This window comes from Nicotiana tabacum, chromosome 11, assembly GCF_000715075.1.
Source record: "Nicotiana tabacum cultivar K326 chromosome 11, ASM71507v2, whole genome shotgun sequence".
Classification (NCBI taxonomy): domain Eukaryota; kingdom Viridiplantae; phylum Streptophyta; class Magnoliopsida; order Solanales; family Solanaceae; genus Nicotiana; species Nicotiana tabacum.
The window spans coordinates 47,096,094-47,102,107 of record NC_134090.1 but is presented as its reverse complement, the minus strand read 5'-3'; the positions used below and the strand labels follow the sequence as shown (position 1 = coordinate 47,102,107).

The window sequence follows — 6,014 nt, the reverse complement described above, 5'->3', positions numbered from 1 at the left end:
TTAGGATTTAGATTTGGGTCGCATGAAATGCGCATCCGAGTTTAAGAAGGTAAAATTAATTAAATCGCGCCTAAAGAGTCTAACGCGTCATTATCTTTGGGGAAGGAAGTGAAATTCACTAAACAATCCATCCCAAATTCTAAGTAATTTTTTTTAAATAATAAATGAATAAATGAGATTGGAGAATCCTGTAAATTTGTATTATTTACATCTATTTATTTTTAGCGAAATCCTTTTAAGAATATCCTTTAATGACTACATTTTTATTATTACTAAGTTTTTTATAAATATAAAATCAATATCTACATTCTTGAAAATGACATATTAAATAGAAGAGAAAAACAAATATTAACAGAAAGTAATAAAATTATAATCATAAATACAACATGGAATTATCGAAAAGTAAAAAAATAAAAAAAAACTAATTATCCCATAGTTGGATTAAAATTCAAATTGTTAGTAAGACTATCTATTTATTTTTAGCGAAATCCTTTAAGAATATCCTTTAATGACTACCTTTTTATTATTACTAAGTTTTTTTTTTAAATATAAAATCAATATCTACATTTGAAAATGACATATTAAATAGAAGAGAAAAACAAATATTAACAGAAAGTAATAAAATTATAATCATAAATACAACATGGAATTATCGAAAAGTAAAAAAATAAAAATAAAAAAAAATTAATTATTCCATAGTTGGATTAAAATTCAAATTGTTAGTAAGACTTAAGCTTATTGAAACTAATTATTTACAAATACTGAAAATTGAAAGAAATAAAAATAAAAACTTGAGTACTAAATCATATTTCTAAAAATTTAAACAATTTAACATTAACTAACTTTGTTTTAATTCATCATGTCCTAATACTTGTTCGCAGACTAATTCATGTTATAACTGAAATTGACTACATGATTCGGATTAACTTATCGTTGACGAAAAACCTTATGAATAAGGAACTTAGTTAATTTTTTGCCAAACTGATTCAATAACGCCATTTTTACGTTATTTCTTCTATTTTTTTTTATTAAACAGTTTTAATTAATAATCAGGCTTAAATATATTTCCTAATAATCTGGTAAAGGCGTTATTTAATATGTCGCTATAATATGCCTAGTTATGCCGATGACAGTGATTTACAGTATAATAATACATGAATAACCTAAATACAATACAATACAAAAATTAAATTAAACTAAATTAAAAATTTAACACTCCATTCTTCATTTCAGCTTACAAAATGCCAAAATTACAGTTGTGTACCTGATATTGTCAATATAAGAAGAAGAAAGTCAGCAACGTAATACGTAACACAGCAACAGCAACAATAACCAGCAATAACCAGTCAACGAAAATCCCAGTGACAGCTTTGAAAAATTCAAAATAAAATCCAGGAATGCCGAAAATAATGGACAGAAACCAAGGGAAATTTTCAGATTTTTGAAAGGCTAGTTAATCTTCAACCCTTAATTTCTACACCTGTATACCAGAATATTTATCAGGTGTGTACTACTTTCTCTTCTAATTTTCAATTTTTTTTTCTTTGTATGTTTTTCTTTTCTTGAGAGTTTCAATGTTTTTTTTTTCGGAATAAATGTTCAGCTTTTTTTTCAATCTCTTTTTTTTTTTCTGTCTGTATTTCTTCCCCTTTCTTGTGTCCAGACTTCACATATATATATCTCATCCCTTTAATCAATTAAAATCAATCCCTTTCTCTACCAAACCCATTATCTTCTCACTCATCCCCATTACATTAAATAAATATATCACACCACCCCATTATATTTTGTCCCCCATGCTTTATTTAAAATAATGCAAGATTCCCCTTTAATTTAAATCTTGTCCCCCCTTTATATTAAATAATCATATCACAACCCACCCCATTTTATTTTGTCCCCCATGCTTCAAATAAACAATTACAAAATGTACAATTCCTAAACTACCCCTTCCGACCTTACTGAAATTACCAAACTACCCCTGAACGTATTACAAATTTACCAAACTACCCATCAGCTATAACACATCAATTAATCAAACTTAACCAAAATATAGACAATATGATCAATTTCTAACAATGTTCAAACAACAATATGAACACGGATGAACATCATAACAACAATATCATATGAACATGATTTTAACAACATTTCAACAATAAATCACATGAACACAAATTGAACAACCAAGAACAACTAAAATTTGATTGAACAATATTTTAGCAACAAACAATCCTATTTTCGGATTCAAACCAACAACAAACAAAGTATGAAGATTTCTAAATTCAATCATATTGAACTTAAAATCAACTCTAACAACATTACAACAAACAATTCTTATATTAAACTTTAAACAAGATTATGAGAACAATTCAAACAATAATCATAAATGGTAAACAAGAAATCAAACTATACAAAATTCGGATTCAAGAACAATCAAACAAAGTATGAACATGGATGAACTATTTTAAACAACAAACATGACGGATAAACGATTAAAACAACATTAATAATTTCTGGAAAATATATAACAACATGAAACAAATTGAAGAAATAATCAATTAAATTTCAATTTGAATCTAACAAACAATCAAACTAACAAATTCTTACCTAAACCATAAAACAAACATGAAATGAACATGAAAAACCACTAATTAAATTTCCATTTGAAATCTGAAAATTAATTCAACAAAACATATGAACATAAACAAAACCAAAAATCAAATATCTACCGATTTTAGATTCGAGAAATATCAAAACGAAACACGAAAAAAAATAAAACTCAAAATCTACTAACCGGATTGAAACGACGAACAAACGACCAACCAACAACGAACTCGAACAGTGATCGACGACATCGACCAAAACTCATCCATGTGCGCGAACTCGACTGGAGTTGACGCCGAAGTGAAGCAATAGTCGATGCAGCAGCGTGGTTTGTTTTCAACTGTTCGACGTGCACATAGAGTCGTGTGGGCTGGCAGCAGCTGCTTAGTAGAAGGAGGAGAAACAGCATCAACGAGCCTTGATGAAGGCAGAAACAACAGCAGCTCGACGGAGGAATTAGCGGCGATAGCCGCGGCGACGAAGAGAAGACGCAGTCGCGACAGCAGTAGAAGAAAGTTGAAGCAATAGCAGCGACAACCATGGCAGCAGCACGAAGAAAATGAAGCTCGCAGAACAGGAGCAGCTGGCCGCGACGGGGTTGTTTGGACGTGACTGAGTTTATGGAGCTAGGAGGAGGAACAATGTCGACGGTATGGAGGAGCAGCGGCTACGGTGTGGAGGACGACGAAGCAGTGGCTATGGCTATTCGAGCTGAAGAAGACGAAGTGAGGCAGCAACTAAGAGGATGCTGAAGCAGAAGCAACGGGTAGTCCATGGTCGAGCTTGAGCTTCAATGGAGAAACAACGTTGGGGCGATGGACTGTTGTGTCGTTTGTTTGTGTATGTGTGTGTGAGTGTGACGACGTGAGGGGGTGTTCGTGGTGGAGGGTGGTCGATGTTGGTGAGGGCAGCCATGGTTGTGCTTTGGAGTTTTGAGGAAGAAGAAGGAGAAATGGGGGGGGGGGGGCGGATGCTTAGGCATTTTTAGGGTTTACTATTCTTTTTTTTTTTTCTTTGTTTTATTTTTTGAAATGCAAAATAATAGGGGTGTTGGGTTATGGACTGGGTCGACCCAGTTCGAAATGGACTGGGTCGTAGGGAAGATTGGGCCATTTTTTGGGCCTGTGGCTTGAAGTTGAAGAAGAGGCCTAATTCCGATTTTCTTTATATTTTCGCTCTCTTTTCTTCTTTTATTTTTCTAAAACTAAATTATAAAAATACTTAAACTATTATTAAGAACTAAATTAAGTTATAAAAGTGCAAATTAACTCCCAATAACAATTAACGCATAATTAAGTATTAATTAAGCATAAAATTGTATATTTGGACATTAAATGCTAAAAATGCAAACGATGCCTATTTTTGTAATTTTTAATTTTTGTAAAACAAATTTAATTATTATCAATTATAGAATTAAATCCTACATGTAAAATGCGACATATTTTTGTATTTTTTATTAATTTAGCAAATAAACACGCACAGACAACTACAAATAATTATTCAAAATATCACAAAATTGCACACCAAAGAAAATCATTTTATTTTTGAATTTTTGGGAGTAATTCTCATATAGGGCAAAAAATCACGTGCTTACAAGTTTCTTTCTAGAATTTGAAAACGAAAGTCGGTCTTTTGAAGATGATATGGAGATGAACCCAAAGCTGGCACCTGTCTTTTGTTATTTTCACATAAATGCCAACTCCACCTTTCTGAATTGTAGTATGTTATAACAAAAGGCTCCAGTGATATACATGTAGCTAACCCATTCCTTTAGGCCTTTTGTACTTATCAATTTATACCACTCCATCCACAATAAAACATCAAAACTCATGGCCCTCATTTAATTAATTTTAAATCCTTAGAATTCGAGGCATGCCATTTAGCGAATTTTCTATGGCCCTCGCAAAGTTGAAAAATGCGTAGTTGCTTTAGGCGCGTAATTTGAAATTACCTTCCTAAACTCGGGTGTGCATTTCATGTGACCCAAATCCAAATCCCAACAACGTTAAAAAATAAAATGTGTCGTGGACCGCGGGTGCATTTATGTGACGTGGTTCAAGACATTTTTTAAATGACGTTGCAATCTTCCTAAAAATGAATAAGAACGGTTAATAAGTTAAAATTAAACCATAGGCTAAAACATGTATTAAAATCAGATAATAGGCCAATTATAACAGTTGAGCGACCGTGCTAGAACCACGGAACCCGGGAATGCCTAACACCTTCTCCCGGGTTAACAGAATTTCTTACCCAGATTTCTGTGTTCGCGGACTGTAAAACAGAGTCAATCTTTTCCTCGATTCGGGATTTGAACCGGTGACTTGGGACACCATAAATTATCCCAAGTGGCGACTCTGAATTTTTAATAATAAATGAACCTCGTTTCAATTGTCACTTTAAGTTGGAAAAAACTCTCTTATACCTTTTTCGGGGTGTAGGAAAAAAGGAGGTGTGACAGCGTTCGATGTTTATACATCGATGTATTCAGAGGCGAACCTAGTTATTTGTTGAGGGGTCACCGAGCCCCATAAGATTTGGCATAAAACTTGTATATATATATGTATATACCTTAAAAATGATTAACTTATACCACGTGGCACCCTTAATATTAAAACCCTTTAGGAGGTACTTGTTGAGCATAATATTATGCCCCATCGTATAAAAATTCTGAGTCCGCCTCTATATATATTAAATAATTTGATGTAAACATCAAGTATAAATTTTGCCGCACAGGGATCATATTTATCTAACAACGACCCTTATGGTAATCTTTCGGAACATAAAATTTGGAAAAAAGCATCTAATGCGATTTCTTAAAATATCTTTCAGAATTTAAAATTTTGATAATAGCATTTAATAGGATTTTCTTTGGTCTTTAGGTTTGGGTGTCAAAAGTATACTTGTCCGAACTTTAATAGCCTGTTTGGAAAGCCACCTTGAAAATGAATTTGGATGTAATTGGATGTAATTATACAGTTTGACATGTTTGTTTGGCCAAGTAATTACTTGATCAGCATGAAATTAGGTATAATTGGAGGGTAATTAAACTCTCCAATTCTCAAGGGGTGGTGAGAATTGGTGGCAATTACACTGTGTAATTACAAGGTTGCTTTTTAATTTCTTTCTTTTTTGTTTTTATTTTAATTTATTTTCTTTATAACTCTTTATTTCTATTATTTTATTTTTACTTTTTAAATCTCTTTTGAAATTTTAAAATATATTTTTCTTTGTACATTATTTAACGTTTATTTCTCTATCTTTACTTCTTGTGATTTCATGTAATTCCTTATATTTTATTATTTTATTATTCTTTTGAAACTATACCTTCTGATATTAGAAATAATCAGTTATTAACAAACTTGGCATATAATGAGTGAAGCAATTAAAGTGAAATTTCGTTATTGAATGTG

The 6,014-nt window shown here is 31.7% G+C and overlaps 1 long non-coding RNA gene across 1 annotated transcript; it reads right to left on the bottom strand.

The window, feature by feature from the left end:
- Positions 1-1,201: 1,201 nt before the first annotated feature.
- LOC142166517 (uncharacterized) lies at positions 1,202-3,535 on the bottom strand. The gene is made up of 2 exons (XR_012696923.1): positions 2,795-3,535; positions 1,202-1,264 (listed from the first exon to the last, which is right to left on the bottom strand). It is a non-coding gene; the product is annotated as an uncharacterized LOC142166517 (long non-coding RNA).
- Between the last annotated feature and the right edge of the window lie 2,479 nt (positions 3,536-6,014).